Here is a 14,377-nt window from a genome sequence, read left to right on the forward strand (position 1 = left end):
ATCTGTACGTTTGGAGCCTCTGAGACCACCGGTACTGTTGCTACTCTGTCAATATCACATCTTTGGTTGTATCTGGTTGCCGTGGTGACATGCATGTGTCAGCAGAAGGATGTGTGAGTCTGAGTGTGTGTGCGCGGAGCGGTCGGTGTTGAAAGAACTCTGGGGAGTCGTATAAAGTTCCTCTGACCAGAAATGCCTGCGACATACATATGTCGACGGTCAGATACAGAAAAAGTTGGAATGCAGATATTACCCTCCACCCGGGAGGAACTTTCTGGCATGCCTGTACATGCATGCACATGCACACACACGCGCATACACGAAATATGCAGACGGCATGGACACACATGTAGACAGATATCCAGATTCCATGCAGGCCACTGCAGCGCATTCAGACACCTCAGGACTATTGGGTTACATACAGGGAAGTCCAAGCCTGCCGCACTACTTTGAACAAGGATAGTATGCTTACACACTTTTATTCACTCATCCAGAGCTGAAGCTAAAATTAAAAATCACTAAAATAAATTATTTAAAAAAAAATTGCCTGAAGTCGTTCATAATAGATTTATACATACATGAAGAATGATATTTACATAAAGAGTTACCAAATGCAAATTGTTTCCCACTTGACTGCTGCAGACAACAAACAGGAGTTTATGAGCCTTGCTTTTGGGCAGCTTGTCTTCAATTGTGGTGGATGAGGGAGAGGTGGGCGGGGGTTGGGGTTGGTAGGCATTGCATATGTGCTTTCCCCCCCGCCCACTCAGATTTCCCCTGTGCCAGTGGATTTAACCAGTAGACTGCTGAAGCTCTAGGCTTATGCTGAAAAACAGGTGTAATGCAGCATAATTACTCTGAGAATCTCTTTTCAGCCATTGCCATAATTGAGTCCAAGTTCAAGAATTTATTCTCTCCCTCGGGATCGTCTGTCTTGTGGCCCGGTGGTTGCAGTGATGCGCTTGTACAAGACACGAGCAAAATGCAGAAATGTTGGATATGTGAAATGATGAGGAGACAAATACTCTCGCTGAAAACATCTCTCAGAAGTTGAAGGTTATTTACATAATTTGAGATTTAACAGAGTCCATTGTCAAGGCTATTGCATGCATGCAATCCATAGGTGCAAAAAAGAAAAAAAAAGAAATTAGTTTTTATGCAATAAAATGGAAAGACACTATGGATAAGTAATGCAAATGTCAATAGGACAAGATGTAAACAGGCATAAATAGCTCACATTTGTCAAAATTTAGAGAACTATTCTCTTTATCAGTCCAAAAGAAATTCTCATGTTTAATTAATAACAGGTAACCTTTAGAGGAAATAAAATTCAGAACAGCATATAATGTGTTTTTATAGGTGTGTTTTTATAGTATGTTTCAAGCGGCCACTACTGATTAAATGAGATGTGGAATTTTATATTTGCATTGTTTTTGTCTTTATTGGACTCTGGAGATGGCGTCAAGAGGTATGAAGTATTTACTTCACAGTTTGTATAAATGAGCAACTTTACAAGGGGGATGAGCTGACATTACTGTAGTTTTCATTTAAAGAGTTCCAGTGTTGTAAGTAGAGGGCTAAATAATAAACTGCCAAAAAGCTTTAAATTGACCATTTGATTTATCCTTTCTAAAAGGTTCTGCAATACAATCCTGGTGTTAGGGAGTGGAGATCAGAAGGAATAGCTAAAAGAGTGATGTATATTCTGCCTCATAACTATTCACTTAGCATTTAAAGAAGCCTCCATCAGTTGTAGATGTGAGACAGCCCATGGAGATGCAACCCTTCCTTTCTGTTTTTGACCACCGCAACAGTTCCCACTGACATGCTTCTCTGCAAAGTGCATGGATCCCCTGCTGATGAGTGTGTCTGCGTGTGGTGATGTTTTTGATGGTTGGCACTGGCAGGGGGGCTGGACGGGTCACCAGTAATGTGAGAGTTTGTGTTTTGATCTCCCTGGGTTGCATGGGCGGCAGAATCACCTTTACACATGCATGCAGTCCCTCAGAAAGACTCATAGCGCACAGATTCATCTTTTCCTTTCAAATCATATTGGCATTGATTTGTCTGTTTCACTTCCTGATTTCCTCCTTTGCAAGTGAGTTTTGCCATTTAATTGACTTTGAAATTGAATTTTGTGTTCTGCAATTATGACAAGTACGTTTTTTAAAAATTATTTTCTTCATCTTTGCCTGTGCTTGCGTCAGCCGCTGTTTCACCAACAAGTGTGCAGATCTGCGTGTGTGTGTGTGTGTTACCTAAAAGCCTGTTCTTTCCTAATGGATTTAAAATGACCTGAGAGCTCTTCCAAGTTCACTCATTATTTCAGGCGTCAGGATAAATTTCCCTCCTCTTCAGAATGGGTAATTTTCTTTCATTTTTCACCATAACAACTCTTAATAGAGTTTACTAGTTAACGTTCTAAACAAAGAGATGTAGTTGAGGGACATTTCAGAAAGAATAGACAGCAGTAGTTTTCATTTAGATACAGGAATAATTTGTATCTGTTATAATTATGATTGAATAAGTGTCTCTTTCTTGACACTGCATTTGTCAGTGAAGTTTTGTCAAACTTCAAATAAATTGCTTGTTGTTTGTCTTTCTGTCATAGCTCTTTCTATTATGTTTCCAGTCAATCTGCAGTAAATGTATCACTGCCATGGGTCTCTTTGACCCCTGCCTCTGACAGTCTATTACATTTAAATGACCTGTTGTGAAAAACCGTTTAATTCTGGAACTCTGACTCCGATTCTGTTGATAAATGGAATGTGTCTCATCTACAACACATGCTAGATAATTTGTTCTTATGTCCAATATTGGACTAGACATTTTTCATTACTGGAGCATTAATGAAATAAATTATACAAACCTATTAATGCCCTACTTTTAGAAAAATTCCTTTGCCGCTTGCCTCTGCAGCATTTAGGCCAGGATCAGCTTTCATTTCTGACAACGAGGTGCTGACAAGGTAATGATGCGCCCCGAATTTGTAATAATGAACCATGTCCTAACCATGCTGACTAGACATTCCACTCCAGGCTTGTTTGTGCTATTAGATGCCTTGAGTATGTTTCAAGCGGCCACTACTGATAGCAGCATGCCTGCTGACAAGTCTTTGCACCGTGTTAGGCGAGGAAGAGAATAAAGTTAGCCATGTCAACAATACATGTTGACAAGGCACAGCTGAGCGCCGTGCTACTCTGCTTGCCCTTGTGTGGCTGACAAGAGTGGGGATGTTTGGTGACAAGCTGCTCCCCGTTCCCCCACCCATGTTAGCATGGATAGGGTCTCACAGACATCTGCAGTCTGGTGAAACTTGAGCCTCTCTTTCCAGCAGACACTGTCAGCGTGTGCTCACTGATAAGGATTATCAGAGATGTGTGAGCTCTGCGCCTTGGGATTGTCCCGCTTGCTGCCGGAGGTCAATACATGTGCGCTCTAATGTCCGTGAGTGTTTGCGAGTGATTGTGTGCGTGTGTATTTGCCAGGCAGTGGGGGTTAGGCCAGGATTGAAATGACAATAGAAAGGAATTTAAATGAGAGAAAAAGGGGGATCAGTGATGTTTGCAAGAAGGATGGAAGGAGCTTTGGCACCATTGTCATTCCTCCTCTTTGTCATTCTGCCTCTCTATCTCTTTATCTGCCTATTACAAATCTTCTGCTTGCTCTGTCTGTCACCCTCGGCTGTCACATTTCTTAAAAAAAAATAAAAAATGGTTCCAGTCCGCCTCTGAAGAATTTTTCCAAACGTGTTGTTGCTTGTCATGCACTTTTATCTTTCTCTTTGTTTACTTCTGAGTTTTCATATCTTTAGCACTTCTTAGTTTGGGTTGTAGAATGGCTAAGATGAATAGACAGACCTCTAAGTCGTGGCTTACAAAAAGGCTTCTAGGGCTAGAATCAATAAACATCAAAAAAAGATGTAGATCAATTCTATTTATTTTATCAAAATATTTGGTCTGGTCTTTAACTGTGGCACTGAAGTCATTTTTTTAATTGAATAAATGTAATCAAATTAAAGAATTACTTATTCTGATTTTACTTGGACTCCTATTAGAACATTTTAAACTAATTGCATATTTTTAAAACAAGATTGTGATTCATGAAGCACTTATCTCATTGATTAAAACAGAGATTCTGATTGTTGCTAAAATCATTTTCTAAACATGGTCAAAATTAACGTCACATTGCCACCCTAGTTTGTGTGCATTACTAAAATCTCTAAATACTGCTTCAATGGAGAAGTTCTTGCACTTTGACACACACTCAAATACATCAAAAAATTCTAGAACATCATAAAACAGGACCAATCCAATATTCTGGGTTTACTTAACCGTTATTTTTGTCTTATACCTAGTATCACTTTTTTTATGTCTTTCTCCTTTGTCCTTTCCTCCCGCTATATCCCATCTGGCGTTTTATATAATATTTTCTGACCTTTCCTGACACCCACAATAAAAACAATGTGTGGTCAAACTTAGTCCAGCAGCAACAATAACTGTACAATATGCAGTGAATATGACCTTAAAAGAAGATGATTCATTTTTATCACTTTCCTCGTGTCATTTAAAACACATGCACGCTTACTTTCTGTCCACATCTCAGTTTCTGTGCCCACCCATTCCCCTCCTCCACCTCCTCCTCCTCATCGCTTTGCTCTGCAGCAGCTCTAATTGCGATCAATTAGGAAACTTCAGAAGGCTGAAATAGGAGCTGTGACAAGGGGCATCCGCTGAGTTGGCAGGGAGGGAGAGAGGGAGGAAAAAGGAGGAGAGAGAGTGAGTGAGAAAGAGAGGTTGGATGAAGCGGAGACGGAGAGGAAAAAACGGGATATAGCTGAGGAGAGAGCTCGGAGGGGAGGGCGGGAAGGATGACTCCAAGTTGGTGTCGAGAGATGAGCTGATGGTAATGGTGTGATTGATGCGGCCACGGCAGCTGAAAGTCACATCGTTTTTCATGCCAGATATCGATTCCTGACAGACTCTTGTTAGCTCCGAGCGCACAGTGTACGGCGTGGCACAAGGGCTGGCACAGTGGAAAGTTAGGCTTGTATTGCCATCTGAAATATGATTGACTTCTAAAAAAGATGCTCTGAACAAAAGCACTAAAGTTTAAATGTGCAGTATTGAAAACGGGGACGCTAATTTTGGAAACCAGCTACACAAAACTACAGAATTAATTCACAATATGCTTTGTCATATTCAATCAATTAGAATACTATTAAAAAGTTAATTTGTTTCAGTGACTCATTTCACTAAGTGAAACACTTTAAATAGATTAACCCAAACTCTAACCCTTTATTTATTTTATTATGATGATTTTCCGCTTGATTCTAATATTTTAAATAATACATCAAATCAGAGAAGCATTTTAAATACAGGATGATGAGCTTATGAAACTGCTTAAAGATACTTTTAATCTGGCAAACAAGCCTAATTGGATCACATCTCTTAATTTATTGAATATTATTGCAATCTTACAATATAATTCTCTCCTAACTCTCCTAATTCATGGAGAAAAGACACCCAACGTAAACAATCAGATCTTTCAATGGTATTTTTCACCCTGCCTAACTATTTAGAGATACTTTTTTCTTTTTCTCCAAATATAATTTTTTTTCTTGTTGCTTGATGTAAAATAGAGCTTTTCTGATGTTTCTTGTCTTTATCCTCTCTTTTCTTAGATTGCAAGGTGGCATTATGAACTCTCAAGTTCAGGATGTGCTCCAATTAAAGCCACAAAATCACTGTCTGGCATAATAAAACTAGAATAACTTTTTATTTCACAAATTGTTTTTAGAACAGATCACAGTTTTACCAAAAAAAAAACATCTGTCCTTCCTATTTTCTATCAAAGAACTGTTTGAAAAGTCCACCTTTTTGCTTCAGAAATTACTATTTCTGTTAGGACGCGAGAAGCAGAATGGCATTAAAACTCAAAAATAATGAGCAGAAAGTTTCACACTGAGCAATACCTACACGGTGGCCTAAATTAGATGTGACTCAACATTAAATAGCAGTTTCATCATAAAATGTCTGTAAAACCCAGAGAATGCACACTTGTCTCTATAACTATATGCAACTATATTGAGCGTGCAATGTCCAGCCATTAATGAATTCAGGAAGGAGAGTCCCGTGTCACAGGGAAAAGCATATTTGGTGCAAAATGTGTGTATAAAGGCAACACACAAAAACTAAAGTTGCATGGGTATGCTGGCTGAACCTGGTAAGAACGTGTCATGCTCCGATGAAACAAGTCCTGTATAAACATAAACTGAAAGACCATTCAGCCACGAAGAAGCCATAACTTCAAAAGCAGCAGAAAATTGCAAATACACTTAAATATCATAATCTTTGGAGACAGCAGCAACAAACTGTGTGAAAGGACCATTGTTACATTGGAGAAAAAAGGAAAAATTGGCAAGGAAAACGCAACCTCAACTGTAAAGCATGTGCTTAACTACAGCATGGTTATTTGAGGGTTTATTGCAGGAGGGAGTGGTGAACTTAACAAAATAGATGGTTTTGTGAGAAAATAACACCATGCCAAAACACAAGTTAACAATGTCTTCGAATATCCACCTAAGACATCATCTACGAAGCTAAAGCTTACAAACTTTCAGATCTAAATGGACGACGACTCTCAGCATTATGCCAAATTAGGTGCAAGGATGCATAAAGGCAATAAAATCAATTGTTTGGAGCAACCATCATAAAACCCTGATCTCAGGCGCATTAGAAATTGTGAACAAACTTATGAGGTGTGTACAAGTCGGCAACGGCAACAACAAATTTGAACTCAAATCTCAGTTTAATCTTTTTTCTTATGTAATAGTATCTACATTCTCAAAGACTGCTTTGGTCGAACAGTGTCTTTTTATAAACAAAACCACAAGGAACTTACTGTTACCCAAGTGTTTCTGCCCGAAGGAAACATTTAAAAATAGCACTATTAGTCAGAAAATTTCTTTCAAAGAAACAAAAAAAAATTGCTTGTTGCCTTCAGCTTTCTGAGGCAAGAGAATAAGAATGTTCAGACCGCCAGGATTCTTGATTCGTATTTTTTCATGCAGAGCTCGACTCTTGGATAAAAGTGAGCTTGTAAATATACCAAATGGTAATTTGGACAGCTCTTGTCAGAGATATGGATGCAAGTCTGTTGCCTTGGGTTTAAGTGTTTCTGTTCTTGATACGCACACTAGACACTGAGAGCCTCTGGTCTCTTGTTTAGCTGGCTTTGCCTTGGGGCATAACAGACCCTTTTATCTTGTCACCCTAATGTGTGTGTGTGTGTGTGTGTGAGAGAGAGAGTGAGTCAGAAAGACAGAGCGAAGGAGAGAGAGATGGCTAGTGAGGAGATAGAAGGATCAATACTAAGCCGTCAGGAGGTCTGGCAGTCCCAGAGAGAGAGGGAACAGGACACCCAGCGGAGAGTAGAGAGGGAGACAAAGTGAGAAAAAGGAGGAAGGAGTAGGGAAAAAGATTGGGGAGAGATGGATGGGGGCGCTAAAAAGTAGAAGCACATGAGGGTTGGAAATGGGAAAGGAGAGTAGATGTGGGGAGTGATAAATTAGGTGACACAGGGGAGTGGAAGAACACAGAAGGAAACAAATAATGCAGGTGAAAAACTGTCAGAGAAGTGGGAATTGTTGTGATTCGGGTGGCAACAGGTGAAAATTAGACAAGAACCGAGGGGCATTTTTCTTTTTTCAAAGCTATCGTCTTTAACAGCATCTATCCAAAAATATTCCCACAAATTCTCTGTTCATCTGTCGTGAAATGAAAAGATGAGACTTTTAAAACTTGAATTACACAATTTATCTTTACAAATGCCACAACTAATGGCCAGTTTGGCAGCTTAATCACTTGGATGAAATGACGACCTTCATTTCATTTCCTTAGAATTAAAGCGAGTGTGAATGCTTCTCCCCCATGTGTCTCACAATGCCCTGGATACCAATGGTGGCTCCAGCTGGATTTACTGCAACCTCAGACTGTGCCACCGGCACTCAAGAAAAGGTCCTCACAGAGACGGTGGAAGAAAAAAAAAAAAAAAAGAGTTATAACATGGGTTATGATGCATGATTCAGCAAACGTAAACATGGAATGAGGGGAGAAATAAAAATGTTTCCCACTAAGACTTAAAAGCTTTGACTCGACACCTATAATGAATATTTAACCTCCAGTGACCCTACCCTCCATATCTTTGTAAATGATTTATTGTTCTTCCAGCTTCCTGTCTATTTTTATACCCTTTGTCTCTTTTTGTGGTTTCATCTCCTTTTTGTTCTCTTTTTTTCTTTTTTCTTTTCTTTCTTGTTTGCAAGCTTACGACCACTAAGAGAGACTTGCGAGTCTGGCAGCTGCAAGTGAAACCGTAAAGGTGAAGGTTTAAAAAAAAGAAAAAAAAAAAGAAATTATCCTATCTGTGAATTATCTGTGAATGTTGTCGACCATAATTATCTTGGCAGAGTGTATTTCATCTGGTGATGATTAAGTATCTTAATGGGCTCTGGGAATGGTATTATTTAATGCAGGAGAATAAAATGGGAAATGAAACCCTATTATTATGAAATGAGGAATTCCTCAAGTTGAGGAATTCGAACTGTAATTTTCTTTATACTTTGGCCAATAATGACCCAGGTTTCTTAATGAAGGAAAAAGCTCCAAGGCATAACATGGCTTTTCGCAATGATATTTAGTTTGAAAAAAGGGTTTAATACAATGTCTTCCCTTCACTAATGCTTTATTCGGAGTCCAGCGGAAAAGTAAAATTAGTATTTTATGTTTTAAGACATAATTCTGCACAATTATTCTTTGGTGCTAATCAACTGGCTGCAAAAGAGAGCAAGATTAATTGTAATTAGCACAGACAATATTAAACATACGACGTTAGTCAGATTATTATAGCTACAGTTATTCAAAGGCAGAAGTACTGGCGTCCGTATTGCAATTTCAGAAGTCAGTAGAATACTATTTAGAGTGAAATAAGGTTATAGGAATACTACAACAACCACTACAACTTAGAATGTTATATTTTATTGAGGCTCGTGCCACCCTCATGAATGTGCTGCTCTGGGTGGTGAGCCATTGTGCTAATTCCAGAAAACGACGACTGAAATATATCTGAACAAGAAAGGATTTGATCTTCTTTCACATACTGACTAATAACACAGGCTGTATAGCGTTATATAGTTTGAATTTGAAACTACAAACTGTGAAATATAAGATTTTACACATAGATATCAAAAACTTGTATAATAATGCAAAAAATAGCTTTCAGACTTACATATTTAGGTTAACAAATTTAGCATTGACTTTTTTTTGCAGTTCACTAAATGGTCTTTTTGCTAAAATGTCTTTTTATTACTTGAAGTGTCTTAGCTGCCTATTCTTCAACAAATTTGGCATTGAAGACAGCTTCATTTATAACAGAATACGCCTTTGCAGTCAGCCTCCCTCCCTGTCTGTCTCAAGGTTAGGGCTCACAAGGGAGGAGAGGCATCCGGTTACACTAATGCATCATGGCTGCTGGAGGACACACATGCACACACCTCGTCACAGACTGTCTCACCCCATCTCTCTTTTTTTCCCCTGCACACACTCCTGTGAGCTGATACCCTTGTGCAGGTCAGATGTGTGGCCGCGGCCTTCTTCTGGTTTACTCCGACTACCTGCAAGTCGTCTGCTGTTTGTCTCTGGCCAAATGCCATGTGTCCAGAATTAAACCAGAGTTGTGCGCAATCACAGAAATCCTCTTTGAGGGTAATCAATGGAACAGCTCTTCATTTTAGGCAAATGGTATGCCCCGCGGTCGGCTGTGACTAAATTGATTGGTAGTCCCGTGATTTTGGAGATTACACATTACAGATGCTTCTGTGATTTTTGCAAGAAGGCAACTACTGTTCTTTTAGGCTGCTGGCTTTCCTTCTGAAGCCCATTAAATGTGTTCATTCGCTGAAGTAAAATTTCCATTTTAACAAAGCAGAGATGAAAAGTTCAGTAGGCATTATTTCAGCGAGCCAGCAGAAAAGTCTCAGATATGACTTTGAAATCAGATCAGCGGATGATACGTTCATCATCTTTTTTTTTTCTTCTTGTAAGTCACAGTGAGCAGAGGATTCAGAAGGGTCAGCCAAACTGCCTCAAGCCTGCACATGTCACGATGCTCACATTGACTCCCTGAAAGACATAAACCCTATTTATATTCCACATTCATCATCCCTTTCTTTTTATGCATTGTTTGGCTTGACTTAACAATCAAAGTGAAGCTTTTCCTACATAAAAAAATCATTTGGAGTGATAACCCTTCTGCCTACTAACTTTGATCTTACAACTACATACAGACATATCGGCTGCATTGGATACTGAATGATCACACAAAACCCAGAAATGTTATTGAGGTTCTCGAAATGTTTAGTTGCCATGACTTTTATTGCCAAAATAAAGCCTGCCTCAAGTATATGTATCTACTCACTGTAAGTATGTGAACTCATCTGATGTAAAAAAAAAAGTCCAAGCTGTTATTATGAAACCCCGATTTGAAGGCGGATTCTTTATGTTGTACAGAGTTGCATCTATATTTGAGACGTTCATTTTTAAGTAAGAAATACAATAGTTCTTCATTTGTTCATACACATTTGGACAAATTTGAATTGAACATATTTTAAGAGAGATTTTTTTACAACTCAGTTTGAGATTTATGAACCACTATTCTATTTGTGAAGACATAAAACTGGGACATTTTTAAATATGTTTTTGGTTTTAGAACCGTATTTCTATTGGACAAGCATAACATCCGTAATGTAAGGGTGGATCAGACGTGAAATTGCTTATTCTACACTGACTAATTATTTAGATGCCTTTATAACTTGTGAATCATTCTTTAATTCTTGTGAATCCAATTTTGGGTTTAATTCTGTTTCATGAGCTGGATTTTTTTTGTACACGCCAAGAATTTTCTTATCATTCCGACAGAGCGTTTAGTCAAGACGTAGAACAAGATCCAAACTCGTGGTTTTCTGTAAGAAAACTACAAATTTCCATTGAAAGACCAAGTATTGACCTCTGATTTACAGAAATGACCAGTGGAGAAAGAGCTCCTCTCTCTCCTCACACACATGAGCATGGACGCAAAAATAAAACCCACTCTCTCACGCACACACACTCACTCTTACTCCCAAGTGTAGTTAGAGGGCCTTAGTGTGAGAGCCCAGAGGAAATGCAGACACAGCAGAGGACAGGCTATCCATTGATCCGGGTATAGGCTCTCTCCTTCTCAGGCTCTCCTCTCCGTTCTCTTTTAGTGCTCTCCCACACTGTCTCTGTCCCACCGTCTCCCCCCACGCCCCAATCTCAACCTCTCGCTTTTTTCTAATCTTTATGCCATCTCCAGCCTAACCTCCTACATGAAGTTTTGTATTCTTGTGATCTGCCACCCCCTCTCTTATTATATCATACATTTTCTCTCCGTTGGCCATTTCTGTTACCTCTTCTCCTCTGGCTGTTTGTATCGGGCAACAGAGCTCTCTCTCTCTCTCTCTCTCTCTCTCTCCTCTTGTGGCTGCGTTTTCTGGTGCCACATCTCTGTTTATTATCCTTGTCTGCCAAAAATAACCCATTCTTCCTCTGCCTCTTTATTTCCTTCACTTCTCTTCAGATTGTCCTCTTGGATAGCCTCTCTGTATTTTCTACTTTTCCATCCTTTCCGCAATTATGCATGATAATGGAAAAAAAAGTGACTTGGATGAAAAAAAAAAAAAATGTAAGATGAGGATTACTGGAGGGAAGCAAGATCAACCTTTTGATAAGGTTATGTAGAGCTGAATGTGGAACTGTACACTAACAGGGAAACATGACATTGCAGTGTTGTTATTGAGTATTGTGATGAAGGTATTGATTGCCATTAACCCACATTTCCTTCTCTACTTTCTTTCATTTCCTCCATCATGTACCCTCTTCTGACCCTGAGCTTTAGGATCTTTGTTACATAATCAGATATGTGATCAATTTGTGATCACTGTCTGAATGCCATTAGCTGTTAACAATGTTAAATTTAGCATCTGCTTTATGGCTTCCCCTTACGGCTTTTTAATTTTATTGAGTTATTGTATCTTTCAAAGGTTAACTGGACAATTCTTTACTTAACATACATTTAATGAAGAGTAATTTGATCACTTTTATACTACATGTAAAAAAAAGGTTTTTCACATTAGCAAAAAGGACTATAATGAACATAAAATACAATAAATGGAAAAGCCATTTTGAAATTGATTATTGACCAGATTCTTTACAAAACTTGTGGATTTTGGCTTCTTTTGTTTTTGGTTGGTAGATATTAGCAAGTTCAGGTGAGCAGCTAATATGTGTTTGCCATTTTCTGATGTGAATGGCATGTTTTCATGTCTTTCCCTTTTAGTATTGGATGCAATAAGTACTAAGTTTCTGTCTCACACTACATTTATACCCAACACGACGGGACGTCACACATTACAAAGAAGTTCCCAGATACTCTGATGCATTAACAAAAAGAATAACTTAAGTATAATTATTTTTACAGAAATCTCTAGGAGTGATCATATAAATTATTAGCTACTTTGAGTTAATTTATTTAAATTTTAAACAACTGAGAAAAATATCATAAAATTACAAAATTGATACTTAAAACGTTTTCTCAAACCTGAACCGAAGTATTCCATATTTTTTAAATATTGAAAAAAATATTTTTTTGTTTTATTCCCACAATTTGAATGTACCCTAACACCCCACTAAAATAGAAATTAAAGAGGAGATTTGGACAGTGAAAAAAGTGTTTATTTAAGGTAGCTATCTGAACAAATGTGCTTAAGTACGTTAACTAAAGACTGTGACAGAAGAGATGGAAAGAAGCAATTCTTACAACAGAGCATTGTGACAGAAAGCTTTGATGTTCTTTTGTGCTGTGTGTCAAAATGTACTATAGATGAGCTGAAAATAAATACAAAGCTGATGAAGAGGCCACAACATGCTCATATGCATTCACCTCACATAATAGACTCTCGAGTGAATATTAAACCACACATCTTTCCTGTTTTCTACATTTTTCTCTCTCTCTCTGTCATCCCTTCATCACCTTTGTCCTCCTTTCTTCTGTCTCTGCTGTAACTCACCCCCCGACCTTTCGTTTCCTCCCTCGGTGCTCCTGCTCTGTTCCTGCTGGAAGGGTTTTTATATGAGCCATGTGGACCTCCCTAATGACATGTGGACCTGCGTGTGTGTGTGCGTGTGTGTGTGTGTTTTGTTGAAGGTGCTGACATGTGCATGTGTGTTTTGTGCGCCTTGGTGCGTATATTTGAAGTGCTGACGCATCCGCGTGCAATGGAGGTGCTGACGTGTCTGATCGAAGGTGCAGTCCTCTTCCCCTGAAGTTGTGCCGACAGACTGTTTTACCTTTGAAGAGGCCAGTGAAGAGACGAGTGCTTGGGTTGGGTGCGGTACGGGAGGGGGAAAAGGAGACCAAAAGTAGAATTGGAAAAAAAAATAAGGGAAGAAAGGAGATTTGTTGAGGGTAGGAGGGACACGGTGTTAAAAAGCGAAGGGAACTTTCCATGGCTTACCGCTTGTTATCTACATGGCTTTCAGTTAGAGAGATATTAATGCTCAGAGCTCCTTCTAAATGCATGAACTGTAAGTAGCAATCTGGAGAATGGTTGCAGTATGCTAAAGGAGAGAATGGGAAGAAGCAGAGATGATGAGAAAGAGGAGGAAATGAAAGACAAGGAAGAGAAAGGGAAAGACCCCTTGGCATAAACAAGGTGCTTGAAATATCACGTTTCAGCCTCTCAAGGCAGTGCAGAGATGAGAGGGAAGTGAGAGACAGAGAAAGGAGAGGTGTGGGGGGTATGTCACAGCAAAGCGAGCCTTCCTGGAAGATGACAAGTTTTAAAGAGCACTGATTTGGGCTTTAAGTGTTGCCTAAGGACCCTCCTTGACTGAGAAGGGGCACACTACGCGCACAGAGGTTACCAGGCGGTTTTCCCCCTGCTAAAACGGACTCATACTGATTGTTTTCTGTCATATTAAGCATAGAAAAAGGTTGACCACTCAAGTTAAATAACCAATGCAAGACAAAAAAAAAAAAAAGTATATCTGAAATTTAGACTCGGAACATGATTAAAATTTTTGTAGAGTTTTCATTTATTTAGAATATTCTTCAATGGCTGAATGCCTTAAGGGCCTAGATTTTTATTATGTTGCTTATGTTTTCGTAAACAATTTCTTCAAACTTACTAAGTTACAGAATCATTTCCTGAAAGGTCCTTGTTGTTAGTATTTATTGTGCTGATCTTCTAAAGCTAACACAATGGTCAGACGAATCTTGTTTTCAGTGGTATAAAATC

The 14,377-nt window shown here is 38.9% G+C and overlaps 1 protein-coding gene across 3 annotated transcripts in view; it reads left to right on the plus strand.

The window, feature by feature from the left end:
• cntfr (ciliary neurotrophic factor receptor) overlaps window positions 1–14,377 on the plus strand; it is a 238,153-nt gene that overhangs the window by 41,211 nt on the left and 182,565 nt on the right. The window lies entirely within an intron of this gene.

This window comes from Poecilia reticulata, chromosome 12 (genome assembly GCF_904066995.2).
Source record: "Poecilia reticulata chromosome 12, P_reticulata-male-v2, whole genome shotgun sequence".
Lineage (NCBI taxonomy): Eukaryota > Metazoa > Chordata > Actinopteri > Cyprinodontiformes > Poeciliidae > Poecilia > Poecilia reticulata.